Below are 18,156 nucleotides of genomic sequence, written 5' to 3' on the forward strand. Positions count from 1 at the left end.
TTAATTTTGTTGAAACTTTGTCTCATGTTTATAACACATGGGCTGAAAAATCCTGTACTTAAAGAAGAAAACTGTTTGATTTGTTCAAAATTTAGCTTTTATTATATAAACATTATTATTTGTTTTATTTATCCATTTTATGGAACAGAGTCACCGATACACTTTTAAAGCTATTGCTTAAGTTGAACGGTATTCCCCCCTCTCCTAAAAAAAACAATTTAAAATTATAACAAAAAAAAGTATACGTCCATGTTTGGAAATAACAAAAATAGGATCCCACTAAGCACAATAGCTCCCAAACTAAAGAATAGATTGTCTTGAAATTTTTAACAGCTGAAAATGAAGTGAATTAGAAGAAGCGTCATTTATGTGGGAAGCCCAGAACTTTTCAGCCCATTTAGATATATAAATAATTTAAATATAGTTTAAAATACACTTAATGCATTTATTTACTATTTCGATCTTTCAAGGCGAAAATAACACTATATTGTATAGATGTTTGAAACAATATTTGCAAAAAAAATATATATAGCTACAGGTCACAATACCAGAAATTTTATGCCATACAAGTTATTTCAATGTTTCTTGGCCTAAAATAAACTATAAACACAAAATCTCAATAGATGGATAAAAACAGTAGAAACTCTGTTGATTTGTGTATTTAGTAGGTTTAATATTAGACAAAACTAACTCCATTCCTTTTATAGGTAGAACTGTCAAAAAAAAAAAAGGATTCTTAGGGAGGATTTTTAATTTTAAAATCACTTCTCAATATTACACAAGTATGATTATATCCAGAATTACTTTTCAAACTTTTGATATATGTGAGGATACATCAGAGTTGGAAATATTCAAAACTAATTATCGATATATTTCAAATAATTAGATTTAAAAAAATGGATATAATTTTATTATTTGATCACTTTAATACATTTACATAAGCTTTTAAATAATTATATTCCTCTTCATATTTTCGATTAAATTGTGATTTAACACTAGGTTCATTTTGGTCTATTTCACATGTTTGTTAAAAGTCTATTTTTTATATCTATATAAGTTATAAAATGGCCAAAAAGCTATATATCTATTAATATTTGATTTTTATTAGTGTGTTTGTAAATTAGATTTCCATAGGTGTCAAAAATTGATTGATGTTGTATTGAATTTCAGATTAAAAGTTTGTAACTGAGAAATATTGGAAAAATGGCTTCTTTTTTAAAGAATATGCTTCCAATTATCCCTTTTCTTTTTTTTTTAATGATCTTTTGATATTTAATGGCAAATATTACGACTAGCATGTATATTAAAGGACGCTTTAGTTGACCTCAACAAATATTTGTTGTTTCCACGTAAACAATTTAGTTTACTATCCCCCACCCCCTCAAATGGACAAGAGAACCGATGGAATCTGAAAGATTTAAAAAATGAAGTCATGATTATCAACAAATTTCGGATTCCATACGGTGTTAACATCAACTGGGAGGTCTTTTTGTAGTATTTAAAGGAAAATATACTTTTATGGGTCTTTCAAGTAAGGGGGTCCTTAAGTGATTTGTAGTTAATACTTTTTTGTGTGACAAATTAATATATATATATTATTTAATTATTGGGATTATTTTAATTTGTTAATTTTTTTTTTGCCCTGTTATATTATCTTTAAAACTTTAACATTCTTATCTTAAATGTATTACTTTTACAAAGGATGCTAATTTTTATATTTTATAAATACTAACTATAAGTTAACCGTTACAGGGTTTGATTATCACTGCTGGTCAAAATAAATAAATAAGTACATTTGTATAAAAGTTATCAAAAACTTAAAAAATCATTTGTTTTTTCCTTGATTCTTTGAAGATAATAGCTTTAAAAAATGAAATGAACGTTTCTTTAATACAAGCCCTTTTTTTTCTAAAATCATTTAATTTATTAAAATGACTTTTCTTCCATTATTGTTAGATAGATCTATATTACTTTGATTTGGAGTCATTCATAAACCACGGTATTATTTTTCACATATCTCCCCCCCAACCCCTCTACTCTACAAATGGACTACAAATGTTGGTGAAAAACGATCTTATAACATAACAAAACAAAAAATATTTATTTCAAGATCAAAGAGTAAAAAAAAGAATAATAAATAAATAAAAATAAAAGGGTTCTTGATAAGAGTCTCCACAAAATAAGTTTTATTTCAAGAGCAGCTCTTACTTTAAAAAACTTTTCTAGTTATAATAATGAAGAAAAATATTAGAGTAATATATTCATTTATAACAATTTGCTTATCAATAGAATTAGGAATATTCTCTCATGTGTTTATTTTGTTCTTCAAAAGGAAGAATCTATGGATAAGTCATTCAGTACTTATAAATTGGGGATGGCATTTCTGATGGTGTGGGATGAAAGCAGCAGCAAGACATTTGGTACAAATGGAAAGTGCATTGTTACTATATAGAGGAGAACCTTCTACAAAAACTAATCTTATAAAATTGTATTTAAACATCTTTATTATCATTTTATTATGCATTTAAAAAATAAATAAAATACAGCAAAAGTTGAATATCAAGATGTTTATACCCCGACGATCTATTAAAGAATGAACAAAAAGAAAAAAGAGAGCATGCGCCAATTTCAAAACTGTTATTTTTATATACGTACTGACAGGCCTTACGCAAACTTTAGTCTAATTTATCAATAGAGTGTAATAATGTGTTTTCTAATACAGAAATAACGATATTACCTTTGTAATTGTTAAATTTTTGCTATACAAATACAAGATACAAATATATTTGCCTGAATCAGATAATCATTACTAGTATTGGATTCGAATATTAACTTTCGAATTGGATTTTTAAGCATTTACTCAACTTGAGTTCTACTAAAGATATCAGGCAAAGAAAAATATTTTTTCATTAAATCAACACAATCGAAGTCAAAAAGTAAAGTAATGAATTTGAATACTTTAATCATAAGGTAGTCAATTGTTAATCAAGTAAAGTAGGTAATTTTAATGATGGCCTTCACCTTAAAGGTGCAGATTATAATATATTATTGCAAATGTAACAAGAAACCCATACCAACAAATTTCAAAGGTGTAATAGAGAAAGAATTCGATGCTATAGTTAATTTTTCCGACAATTGTCAAACTTTTGGGTACTTATATGGAAGAAAAAAAAAGCTATAAATTTTTATTGTCGTTTTTCTTATTATTTCTTTTTCTTTAACCTATATAAGTTATGTTTAAAGATTGTGTAATATTCAGTTACAATGTTTGTTTGTCAGAATTATAAATAAAGATATTGGGCTTTTAAAAAAAAGTAGGTAATCATAAAAAATATTAATTAGCATAAAAGGTTTATAAAAGTTACATTTATATAATAAAAACAAAGCATAAATTAAATACATTACTTTGCTTCCATATATAGTAATTAACATCTCAGTCGTATAATTACAATTATTACATCACTTCTATTTGTTTATCTGATTGATTTTAATCTAACTTGGTACAAAGCTTATATATTGTAAAAATCTGGGGGTATTAAATTTTGAGAGTTTAAGGTGTAACAAAACGTTAAAAAACATGATTCACCATAACTTTAGAAGATATTAAGGAGAAGAGCTCAAATTAATGTCCTTATGTAGAATTAATATAGATGATTCATAAAACAACAAGTTCATTTGAAAAAAAAATGACAATAGGTGGATGTTTGCTTCTCTCTGTGTGCCCATTCTAGAATTTATTATTTTTTGTAAAATTTCAATTTTCAAATATATTAAAAACTAATCCAATATTTCAAGCTTAGTCGAGTGTTTCAAATAATATTTTGATGCAAAAGTAAACTATTTTCAGAAAAACTGTCATCTTTAGTAAAAAGCCTAGTTTTTTTCGAGTTCAAGTAATACTCTAATGGTTACTGTGTTAAATATAGTCTTTAATTTGAATCAAAATAATGAGCTTATGTTTATTAGACATAATATCGAATCTTTATCCTTAGAGCAATAACATGAAACCTGGAGTTTATGTAAGCCACTGTTATTCATAACCATGGTAAAAGTGTCAGGATGCCATCCATGTATCCATGGAAAAGGATTTGTCATAGAAGTATCTTATAACTTGATTCGATATAAAAATATTATTATTATGTAAGATCAATCCTTCTAAATCTTTATACAGTCTAAGTGCACTTATAATACTACAGATACTTTAAAGTGTACTGTATACAAAATTCAAAACCCACTCATGATATGATAGAATAGATTGAAATAGCGTCTTTAAATATTATTTTTGTACTTTTAGGATTGAATATATATATGAATATCAAACTCAATGATTCATTTATAATTATTTGTGAAAAAAAAATATGTAATAGAATGTTGACCACTATTAATTAATGGCTTACAAATTTGAAGGAGAAATAGAAAAAAAACCTAAAATAACTTTGTAGTTAGCCTATTCAGTACCAATTCTTCTAAACTATGGTTTTTTTCTTGAAAAATTGTTTGGAATTGTATAACTTAACAAGTGCTAATTTTAATTGAACCCATTTACGTTTATAGTACTCATTAAGAGGAAAGCCTGTTGTGTCCTTTATTGTATTTCGCAAATGTTTTTCCAAGAAGAAACCAAAAAAAGTTCCAAAATCAATTGGTAGCTATGCACACAACTATGGAATTATTATTTAATAATAGTTTGGAATTGTTTACAGCATGACTCTTAAAATACCAAATAATTTACTACACGTATAATACCGCCAGGGTCTACTGGTCCCCCATTTATTCTTCGGGTTCGTTTCATGCCTTTATCTCAAAATATAGTATTTATTACAATATGTTTTGCATAATAAATTCAATCAAAAATATACTAATTAATATATCGGAAAGAACAAATAAATTACATAAGAATATTTTTTTCTGTTAGTAGCTAATTACTTATTGGCGAAGCAATATTAAAATTAGCATATGTAGCTTATTTGGAAAAAAGTTAAAATTAGTTAACCTTTATTTTTTGTAAATAAGGGGGCTTCCCAACGCTATACTTATTATTTAATAGATACTCAGTTTGGTAAGTAAGTGTATAAGCTTTTAATAGGAACCATTGATATTAGGTATATGCTATGTTTTTGTACTAGTACGTATGTATGTCGAATATAATATTAAACTGACAAAATAAAACTATTCAATATCTATAGGTACAAACAAATTCAAAAAAATAGGAGAATTGGACAAACACTTGAATTTAAAAAGATGGTTCAAATAGACCATGTTGTTATTTTAAGAGTTAAAAAGAGCGAATTTGAATTTACCTTATCAATAATTAGAACAATAATGAGATGGAAAGAAGCAGAATTATCACTAGCCAAAAATTAAGTCCAATTAAATTTTTGTATTAGTGAGGTATGGCCCATGCTAGATTATATTCAGAGCTAAAAATGAACAAAATAGAATCTATATACATAGAGAGATGAAGAAAATGTATAGCATTAACACTCGTATTTCGCTATAAAAATATATCTTAAGGTTGAATATGTAATTACATGTGTCTAGCAATGAATATTGGCTAATGTTAATGCATAATTTGCTTAAAAATAGAAAATTTCATGACCAAAATGATTTATAATTTTTTTCTTCAGGTATCTCAATTTTAAGTTTATGGTTTTTCTGTAAAAAAAAATAAACTTACCGTAGACTTTTTACTGTTTAATGGTGAAAAATACTGGTTGATAATATTTTTTAAGTAGGTTTTTTAACTTTTCCTCATATAACTTGAATCTGTCTGGATAAAGTTCAAAAATGACTATAGTGATGTCCACCGAGCCATAACTTTGTAAGACTATCAAAGAGAAGGAGGCATTTGATACAGTTCACAAGTACAATATTCGAAAGATTGGAGCCATGATTCTTAATAAAGTCAATACTATTCAGGATCTGAGGATCAAGGAAAATTTCCAGACCCCAGATTTTATTGAGTATGATAACTTCTAGAGCGAAGACAATCCACATGATAACATCAAAGTCATGAAAAAGAGCTGAGCTTAATTAATAAGTGGTCCCACATCTTGAATAATAATGAATATGTTTTTCAATGGTGAAAATATTCCAGTTCATACAAACAAGGTGGTGAAGGGTTATTTGACAATAAAAAGCTTTTTAATGCGGGTACATGCACTTTACATTAAGCCAGTAAAAGTTTCCATTTCAGTTTGATTTTAATTTCATCTCGTACATATTTTTAATTTATTTTTTCTTCTACTTCATTTGAATTATCAGAATGTTTTGAAGAATAATCTTAGTTATTTACATTCAGTTTCATCTTATCTTAATATCTCCAGAGAATAAATTCATTCTCATTTATACATATGAATGTTATATTTAAATAAAGACCTCTTTAGTAAGATATTATAGGTATAATAATCATATTTGCTAAACTTACATGTAATCACAATTAAAACTAATAATATTGTTTTTTATTTTTGATATTATTTATGTTCAATAACTATTCAAACTTAATAAAATATACTATATAAAAGTTATGGTCCTTAGTACTTGGTAGAAGCCAATATTTCATAAACGTATTTGATTTAATTATAAGTATTTTATTCAAATTTGCTAATATATCAAAGACCTTTAGCTAAAGTTTCAACCTTTATTTGACTAAAAGTTACTTATATCGACCCTGATATGACCCTTTCCAATAAAAATTATCAAGTATTTATTCTTTTATTATATAGATCACTTTTGGCAACTTTAATTGCAATTTTTGACAGACCCAAAGGGTCAGTAAGGATAATATGTTAATACAAATTGACGATAATTCGTTCAAGAATACAAATGTAATCAACACTGTATTTAAAAAATAAATAAAAAAAGATTCAAATTTGCTTTTTTGTTGACGGACCACATATATAAATGATTTTTTTAGAGTTTCTACACTAACCCTAAATGTTTTACATACATATTAAATCATTTTAAGAAATAAAAACTGCATAAAATAATTTTTGGTTTTTTATTCATGCACTATTTTTAAGTTAAAGCAGAAAATACAGGGAGGGCGAAAGTTTTCAATTATTTAAAAATATTCACTTTTTATCAATATAGCAATTTAATGTCCAATAAATCACAAAACCAAGTTATTTTGTAAATATATTCAAATACTTAGTGAATTTAAATTATATTATTATGTTGAAATAATATAAAAATTATGTTCAAATCAATAACAATCTATGATTTTTTTAAAAATAAAATCAACTTAAATCATGAAAGTTATTTATTAGCAAGTGTATTTGAGTAAAACCTCTTTACAAAATTTATAACATGTCATATGGAATTGGAATAATCAGAAAAGAAATACACAATAAGTTAATAAATATACGGAACTATTTCTATTTTTAACGCACAACCTCTAACTATAAAATTTTGTTTTCTTTTCCTTATTTTTTTATTTAGCCTAGATCAATTTTTTTTAACCGCAATTTTTAATGTACACTTATTTTAATTATATTCAACGATTACTCTTCAAACAGATAGAGTTGTTAACACCACCACAACCTCTTAAATAATTAAGAAAAAAGAAAATACACACAAACCGTTTTTCCTTTTCCAATTGTAAACCCGTTCTTTTCCCTACAAAAATCCCATCTATTCACATTAAAAGAGCACTAAGCCCTAATTAGAATATAGTTGTGAAGATAAGATACAACAGATCTGTCTTGACCTCCGTTGACGAGGAGTGGACTGTCATTGACCCGAACATCGTTTGCATACTTACAACTCTTTTCTCAAGACGCTTGATGTCCCCTGTGAGATAATAATGGCCGAAAATAATAAGTAAATTTGACATTTGCTATCTATCAGAAAAAGATGGATAAAGATTTTTGTTAAATGTACAATTAAGGAATGGCAGGATATTTTTTCTTTTTCTTTCCAAGTGTGTAAGTTTCAAGTTTCCACGCGGTATTTCACTTCCCCTTAATAATAGTATGAATATTAGAAATTGACTTCTCAAATTGGTTGAATTAGAAAAAGTCTTTGTAAGCTGTGAACAATTGACAATTCCCATAGCTTGGAAAAGTTATTGCCCAAATACCCACCGATTTTGATATTTTTTCCTCGTTTCTTTATGGAGGAAAGGTTGCAGGATGAAATCCAGGATACGACGTGATCTAGATCATTAACCAAAAGAACTTTAAAGTTCCATTTTCTGATATATATATTTTTAAATCTTTTTATTTGTTTATATTCATTTTTTACTCTTTTTATTTTTAAATTTTATCAGAGACAGTTGTTTGTTCTAGTATAAAACGTTTTGAGCCAATTCTATGTGCATACTCACACATGTAGCTAGTAATGTTGAAATTCGGTTCAATACCATATTTTTTGTCAAGTTTGATCTGAAATGATGTTTTCTACACCGATTCGTACCATTCAATGGACCAATTTTTTCTTCCCCTACCGACCTAATTTATGATTTTTACAAAAATTATAAATGTAACAAATTTTATTTAGATTATTGTGGTGATTTTTAGAAATTTAAAACACACCTGACGTCATAAACAATTCATCTATAGAATCGGTCTAGACCAAATTTTAAATGAGCCGATTTTCAAAAACAAACTCTTCTGATTGTACTAGGATTATTCTATTTTTAACATTGTCCTTTAGTAGATTTTGAAGAAATTTTTACATGATACACAGTAATTGACTTGATATAAAACTAACTGGAGCAATAGAATAAATAGAAGCATAGAATAATATATAATTTGAAACCAATCCATCATTAAGACGCAACCACAAGAACTACAACGAAAAGTCAACCGCAATACAAAATGATCCTTATTTTGATCTCACCTCACGTTGTATTTCCATAGGAATTACAAACATAGGTACACATTGCATTTATTACTCATAATGTGTTATTTTTGAGCTATTAAGTAACAATAATTAATGACCTCCTTCCCCTCCATGCATTTATTTGTCATATTATGTCAATTATGTCGAATTCAATTAAAGCATATTTTCTTTATTATTTTTGTTTGTAAGCAGTTGAAGAAGTAGTAGGGGAGACTAGGAACAGTTTTGATGTTTTTTGCTTTTGTCTCAATTACCCCGAGCAATTTTTGCTTAGTTTAGAGGGAAAGGCTTTCTAAAGAAAATACAAAATAAATATCCCTTTTTTTCCGTTTGAACTGAAACGATTTTTTTACGCAAAAGGGTTCTGGAGTGGACGAATCGAAAAACACCGTTTATACTTCAAATATGACATTGAACTATTGAATTTCGAAGCTTATTGTACATAAAACTTTGATAAGTTTTATATTATAGATCACTGATCAGTATTATAGAAATTCATTGTTTAAAAAAATCATCCAGACCCTACTCAGAACAAAAAAAATGCATGATATGAGGTATAGATATTAGTGATGGGACGATTCCAAAAAAACTCCAATGCCGATTCCGATGCAATTCTAGTAAAAATACCTGATGACAATTCCAATGCTAATTCTTTAATATTTTAAATAATAATTAAAAACTACCATTTACTATCAGAGGCGTCCGCAGGGTTATATTATTGGAAGGGGTTTGAAAAAAACTTGAGGAATTAAATTTTTTGAAAAGGAATTCCCTATATTAAATTTTTTTGAAAAAAAATTGATATTTTTTTTTTTTTTTTCTTTTTGAGAAAGGGGGATTTTTGCTGCAACCGTTCCGTGTTGTAACTGTTCCCGTCTTCTCTACCTAATTCAAGTCAATCGAAGAAGAGAAAATTTCTCTTCTTCACTTCCGTCGTGGAATAAACAACTATTATGGATCTTCAAAGTTGTAATAATAATATGTAAAATTTCAATTTCCCGTTCATGGCAGGTAGGAATAAATGTCAAACCTTAGGGTCAATTTGAGTGTGTGTGTAGGTATAGGTATGTTCAAAAATGATAATACCTCTCTGTATTGTGTGTACATACATTTTTGTTTTCAATGATAATGGTGCTTCTAACAAATTGCATATTATAATCAATTTTATATAATATATGGGAATACATTGTTATAATCGAATGGAATGTACATACGAATCATATTTTATTGAATTGATATACATAGGACAATATATTTTGGAAGGTAAATACTGTAATGTGTATATATATATTAAGCCCTGAGTGATTGATCTTCAAATTATGTCGTAAGATGACGTATTGTATCAAATTATCATACTAGTTTTTAAGTCCTAAATGATCAACAGAGGATTTTAAGCAATATACAATATACATGGCAGAGTTCTTTGGTAACCTGTTACTATAAATGATACCTGGGTACTGATGCATTTAAAACGGTAATATACACAATTACTACAGATACATGCAATTCCACTGCATCATTTAACTAGAATGGGCACTTGGCAAAGCTCAAACCTCCGTTTTAAATCATTTTCCCGAAAAAATGTCAAGAAACGACACACATTTAAGTTATGTATGTCAATTTGTTTCCTGAACTTAACCTTAATCCCTCAAAATTTAATGACTTCTTACTTTTAACATATAACAATTGATCTGAAATGTTCCGGACTTCACACATAGATGGCGCTTTTTTATTCACTTCACTTTCAGTTAGTCAAAAACCAGGTGTCAAAATTTTATGACAATCTTTTCTTTAGCTTGTGAGTTATTGTGCTTAGTGTGACGCTACTTTTGTTGTTTCAAAAACATAGAGGAAAATTGTTTTGGGTTTTAATTTTAAACTAAGTTTTGTAGAGAAAAAATACCGTTCAGCATAAGCAATTGCTTTAAAAGTGTATGGGGGACTCTGCCCCATAAAATGAATGAATAAAACAAATAATAATGTTTTTATAAAAAAAAATATCAAAATTTTTAACAATTAAAACTGTCTTTTTTCTTTAAGCACAGGATTTTTTTGCCCATGTGTTATAAACTTGCTACAAAGTTTCACCAAAATAGATCAAATATAGAGAGACCACTTTTGACAAGAGTAATGAAAAAAAAAAACATTTTGACTCTTTGAAATGAGCCTTTAGAGTTATTTTGTACTCTTTTTTTAACAATTTTGGGCCCCTTCCAGTAGAGTGTTTGCTCGGAAACCAACTTCAACCAAACCAAAATCCGAACTGACCACTACGTGAATTTAGGTAAAAGTAAGAATACCCTGCAATATTCTTTTCTGGTCTGAATTTGAAGGGCTCCTTCCGGTCAGTAATAGAACTCCCCCAAAAATTAAAAATTAATTTGAAGAAAAAAAAGTTAATTTTTACAAGTTTGTATAAAAAGAAAAACTTATTTTTACACAAAAAAATGGATTGTTTATTGAAATACATTTTAATTTAGTTTATTTATGTATATAATCCATGCACCGCAGCAAATATGGTAATACTGCGTGCGTATACACGTACAATATACATCGTATAACTTGCAAGGAAGTATGAGCCAAAAAATAACAGTTTTATTTGTAAAATATTGAAAAGCAAATAGGAACTTCAGCAAAATAATGAATTTTTTATATGGGATAAAATACTCAAATATCCATTAATATCCCTGCATATAAAGTGACATGCTGATCTCAACCAGTTCTAAAGTTACATATAACTATAGCATTATTTAATTAATTAAACATATGTTCCTTGTTTGATGAAACGTTAGATTTCCTCTTAAAAAAATTACATCATAGAACGATAATTATTTCTTGTTGTTATGGCTTCAGGAACAAGGACTATCCCGAGCATTTTATGTTTGAAGTCCCTGTGATATACCCTCTAATATTTTGCCAAATAAGCTAGATTTAATAGGATACTATCAATATATTAAAAATCAACCTCCGAATTGAGCAAGAATATCAAGAAAATAATCTTCAAATCATTGAAATAACTGCCTCTAATGTCAAGAGTATTTAAAAAGAGGGAAAACATTCCTTCCAACGACACCAAATACTTGAAGCAAAAAGTTGACAAATATGTAGAAGACAACAAAGACTGTGCGAAGAAGATAAATGTGCAAAGTCGATCGAGTGATAAATATGTTGGCGAGTTTTTGGAGAAATTGTCACAACTGTTTGATATTGCTATTTGTGGTTGCTATAAAAATAAAGAAAATTGGTTATTTTAAAATTAAAAATTAATGAAAAATACCAAAGGGTGAACTTATTTTATCCATGAATCAAAACTTTTCAAAGAAGCTCAGGACTGCTTCCTCCATTGACAAGAAAGCAAGTCAATCCTATAAAAAAATGCATGAAAAATTTGTTCGAAATCAAGAAAGGAAGGACCAAGAGACTAAACAAATAAAAAGAATGGCAAATTTGGAGGGAAAAAAAGAAGAATCTAATCAACAAAATGAGCTTTTTAATCAATATGCAATGAATTCGGATTATGTGAGTCCTTTAAGTAATGAAATATCTGAATGCATTATTAAGAGATCTAAAACTTGCATCTCCCCAAAAATTTGTTTTCAGTTACAAAGGTTAGCAAACAATTTTAAAAATATGGAATTAAAATTCACCAAAAGTATAAAAAACAAAAAGAATTCGTGTGTATCAAGTTTTATGGGTGCAAAGATCTTACGAAATGTCTACTGGGATTTGAAAAGCCTGAAATTATGGAAGAGCATATAACAGTGATTATAGAACCTGGAGCTAAATATATAAATCATTTCTCACCTATTTCTGGAAAAGAAATAGCATATTGCAAATGAATTGTTTTTATTAATAGCTGAATCTGAAGATCTTGATTCAATCAGAGCAATTGGTTGTGATGGAACCACAATTAATACAGGGCACAAAGGTGGTATTAGTATACTTCTGGTACAGAAATTTAATACTCCATTACAATAAGTTATTTGTCTCCTTCTTTTCAATGAATTGTCTGTCAAAAAGCTTTTTGAATTTTATGATGGAAAGTTAAGTTAAATTTTAAAGGAGTATTTGGAACCTTTGTATCAAACTTCACTTGTCATAAGGATCTAATAAAGTTTGAATCTATAAGAGTATGTGTTACAATAATTAATTACTCTCAAAAGAAAAATTTTAGTCTGGGTCAAAAGTACTTCTTGGGAATTTGCTTAATTATTCAAAATAAGCCAGATTCGGTTACCAGTTTATTTCTCAAAAAACATCGAGGGACAGTTCACAATGCAAGATGGATCACAAAAGCATTAACTCTCTTGAGGATTTATATCCAAACAAGAAATCCATCAAAAGAACTTAAGAGATTGATTGTCAAAATTCTTAATATTTATGCTCCAACATTTTTTTAAATAAAGGAGTATCCTCCATTAAGTATGTTTCTCAACACTTTTTCTTTTCTTTAAGTGAAGCAATTTAACATCTAACAAAAAATAGAAAAAGATGTTGCTGAAACTTTATTCAAAGTTAATTCATTCTTTGCACACCCAGAAAATATAATTTTATGTGATTATTTTATTTGATTCGGATGAACATACCAAAAGGAATGTCGTCAACATCCTCATGAAGGATAGAAGAGAAGCAGGATCAATAAGGTAATACAAACGACCCAAGGATCACTTGAACCTAAATCCAAATAGTTGTTTGGAGTTAGTAGACTTATCACAATTCCAAAAAGTTTTCTAACTGAACCTTCATTCACTTTTGGAATAACGAATGAAGAACTTCTGAACTAAGTAGAAGGAGAAAATTTCGACCAACCTTACTACCCACGTTCTATATATCCTCTAGCATTCACAGAATGTGGAAAGATGTGTTGCAACAACTAAGCCAAAGCAACAGCAGATGAACGGAAAAGAAACGAAAGATTGCTAATGATTCATGGTTCAAGGTCAAAATTATTTAAGAATTTTCAAAAGTCAGACTTTACAACCTTAGCTTCAAATGAGTAAATCTAGTTAATTTAATTGCATTGTATAGACATTTGTTTCAATTAAAAATAACTATTGATTTTATTTATGGTCAGAATACAATATAGAAAATAAAATTTATATGCCAAATGTCCATTTATACTTTGTACTAGATTTGCTACAGTACATAAATTATAAAAATGAATGAACTAAATTAACATGTTTTTAAAAAAACAATCTATTTTCTAATAAAATAAGTTTTTTTTGCATACAAACTTGTAGAAATAATAATTTTTCTTATCAGACTTTGATCATTTTTGGAGGAGTTCTATTACTCAATAGGTATTAAGATTTCCACTGAAAAAGAAGCAATTGTAATTACCGATACTACGTATAATTATATAGGATAGGACATTTCATATCTATTGCTTTTACAGGCACTGTGCAAAATAAAAAAATAAAATAATAAAGTTTAAATTTCATAAGCAAAAAGATTAGTGTGAATATCTAGCAACAAAAAAAATCCATGTAAAGTTTTAATTATGTTGTCAATCGCATACATATTCGTAGATAGAGAATATACTTTTCAATTCATTCATTGTACATAAAAATATATTCGATGATTCATTTTTTATATTAACAGGAGGCCTTAAAGTGTCACATAAAATGTGATTTATTTGATCATTGACAATTTGAAAAAAAACGACAAATAAGAGCGTACTTTTGAATGCATTGAAATAAATAAAAAAAACCTGTTTTGTATTTCAAATGGATAAAACAGGATGTTTATTAATATATACAAAGCTGTTAAATCAGTATATAAATGTTTCTGACTCTTAACATTTTTGCTATTTCGACTCCACAATTGACGCTTACTCCTGTTCGTTGATATTCATAAAACAGTAAAGTTAAAAAAATCTACAGGTTGAATTAAAGATAAAATAATGCCTAGTGTTGCGGAGCACATAGATCCCAGACATCTCTTTTTAGCAGGGTTCTCTTTGAATCTTTTAGTCTCCGTCAAAATCGAACGGCACAACTACCTCCCTTTACATCAAGTTTCTTATTCTAAAAATATCAATAGAAGTTTTTGTGTTGAACAGGGAGTATTAAGTATATTAGACATGCCATTACCTTTATTCTATCACACAACTCTGACTCAAAAAAGAAATAGGAAAAATGCCTGAAATCATATGGGAGTTATACATATAATTCAATCATATTAAACGGCATTTATTTATTAAGTACTAGATTAGCACTAGTAGTACAATTATTGTCATATTTTTGGGAATAAATAACCAACTAACATTAATAACATATACTAGAGTAGGTTTTTCCGGCGTTGCGCGGGACATTAAGAAATTAAAATTAATTGAGAATTGTTTTGCTTAATAAAAAATAAAGAAAGGCCGTAAAATTTTAAGAATTATTTTTACTACATGTTGGTGTTGATATTTATCTTTGCACCTTTTTTTATAAGGAGATAGAGTAGGTTTGTACGGTGTTTCCCAAGAGAATAAGTAATTAAAATTTATTCTAAACTCTTATGATTTAAAAAAAGGGAGATTATAAGGTTTGAGAAGAACAAATATTCAAGTTGAACTATCTTTGATATTACTGTTAAAAATCCATTGTCTTATTATCCCTTCTTCTTTTTTTTCTCTAAATATTATGATCTAATTTTTAAAGTGTGGAAAGATATATACTAGCATACAACGAGAATCATTCTAAAATTTTACAATCTTTATTTTTAGTTTTGCATGAAATAGTCGTTTATCAGTCAAAAAATTCGTTTGTTGAAAAATGCTATTTTATGGCCGCTATACATTAAACACCCAAAATATTGTTGCCGAAACCATTTTTTAGCCTTAAGAACCTAAATAAAAATTTAATGAAAATCCATCATTTGGTTCGGCAGTGATTCCAGGACTCACACACTTATGCACATCAACACTCTTAGATTCGTATTTAGTATATAGATATAGGATAGATGGCATAAAAGTCCCAGTCTTCACACAAAGATGGCTCTATTTTCTAAAGTTAGTACCAATCTTCAAAGAAAAGCTGTTAAAATTTAATGGCAATATGTTCTTCCGTTAAAATTTGGCCTAATTTCTTGACTTCTGAAACAATTAATCAAAAACAATTTCGTGTTTTAATTTTACACTGTTTCTTGATGGGAAAAACACTAATCCCACACTCTTTCAATCGAACTCAAGCGATTTATTTTAAAAAAGAAACCTTTAAATAACTGCAGCTATTTTTCGATTTTTTGCTTCTATAATCGGTCATTGTTCAGAATAACGATTATGATTAACATTGCCAGTGGAGCATTGAAACACCCTCCTGTCTCTTTTAAGATTAAAATTTTGATTTTAGACTAAAATTCACGTGACATCTAAGGAAAACTCAAATAATAACTGTGGAAAAAGACATACAAATAGAAAAATTAGTCAAAGGATATTTTTTTAAAGGCTGACAAAAACGTTTATCCACCCATTTCAAAATCAATTTTATCTTTTGCTTTTAAAGAAGTGCTATAAATTAAGTCCTTATAACAACAGTTCACAAACGTAAAAATAAATATGAAACTATGATCAGTTTCTACATGCTATTAAATCAAACAAATATGTCACCATAATAACTCTTGTTATTTATATAATGGAGCCAATCTGGAGTTTGGACGTTTTGAATTCGTTTGATAGTCTGGGAGCTTATGCTTATACAAAATATATTTGTCTAAAACCAAAGACTACATTAATGGTAATCTTTAATACGTAAATTTAAGTTATCTCTTTACTTTAATATATAATTTATTGGCAGGTATACTCTTTATGATTTTTGTATACCTACTTATAATGAAAGTTATCACCTTTTCTATTCCCGTGGTACTTCGTAATAGCTTTTAGAGGAACCTACGGTAAAAAACAACAACACATAAACATTTTATTCATTTCATTTATTTATATTATTCAACAATAAAATTATCAACAAGCTTTTCATTTCTTTCTGCAACGATTTCGATATTTGGACCTTCTATATCGTATTTTACTCAGTAAAGCCTGGTATTCTATTCTTGGATGTTTTTGTCATTTAAAATGTTTTTTTAACTAAATTTGGTTCCCATATCATACCTGAACAACGATAGGCCCTATTTAACTTCTTGAAATAAATTTGAGTTAGATATCTTCCACCTCCTATACTTGCAGGCTTTCCATTTCTTTTAGTGAACGTTGGTTTTCCGTTATTTGAGAAACTATAAATATTATTCTTAATTTATTCATATCAGTAGCCAGTCATAATATATTTGAAACTAACGAGTATGCACCATATTGCATCATAGATTTATAATGATATGAAAAACAGTACGTAACAGTTACCGATCCCCTTTCACAGTTATCAAACTTCATCAAGTTTTGTCGATTGCAGTTTTTATCTTCTCTTCACGAGACCATGATTTAATGAAAATTATTGAAATTTTGATGGACATTATTCCTATGTACCTTGGCATAGTTCATTTGACCAAGTCTTTTTTTTTTTTTTTCATTTTTAATACAAAGCAGATGAAGAATCTTGTGCTTGAATAAGTTAGATGCGATAGCAACTCAATTAAATACACCTTATATATACTCATAGAAGTCTATTTTTATAACTAAAGTGTTTTTTTATTATTATTAATTGTTTAAAATCAAATTTCTTTTGTTTTTCTCAGCACTTCAAATGATCAAATTTAAATCTCATTGGCAAAAAATCTAGTTTTAGTATATCACAGCATCACAATTTCCAGCAGAGGATTAATTATGTTGTCAACAAAATAGATTATTTTTTCATTCAGTATTAAAAAATTATATTCGATGAATCATCTTTAAAGAAACACATGTCTATAGTTAAATTATTCCCTCTTTAGAGGCCTTTAGAGTAAGACGTGTAATGTAGTTCATTTCATCAACAACATTTTGAATATCAAATTATAATAATTTTTTAAAAGAATATATGTCACTTATTTGTATTTTCATAACAATATTTTGGGCAAAATTTAAATTTTTTCACTTAGACTATTAGAAATGTGAAAAATTCGACTCCATAAGGATCCCTTATTCATATAAGTTGATAATAGTTTAATAACAGTTCAATAATAGAAGAACTAATAATATAATTAAAATATAAATAACATAATTGGAAATAATATTCTAATATAGTTTAAAAAAACAACAACCCTATTATTATAATTTTTTGTCTCATAAAATTGAGCATTACACTTTTCATCGACATTGACTCCTCGTATTGAAAAATGTCCTGACTCCTTCAACTTTGCAGCCTTAGATAAAAGGTTAGTATATACCCTAAACTTATG

Source organism: Lepeophtheirus salmonis, chromosome 2 (assembly GCF_016086655.4).
Source record: "Lepeophtheirus salmonis chromosome 2, UVic_Lsal_1.4, whole genome shotgun sequence".
In the NCBI taxonomy this organism is placed as follows: Eukaryota; Metazoa; Arthropoda; class Copepoda; order Siphonostomatoida; family Caligidae; genus Lepeophtheirus; species Lepeophtheirus salmonis.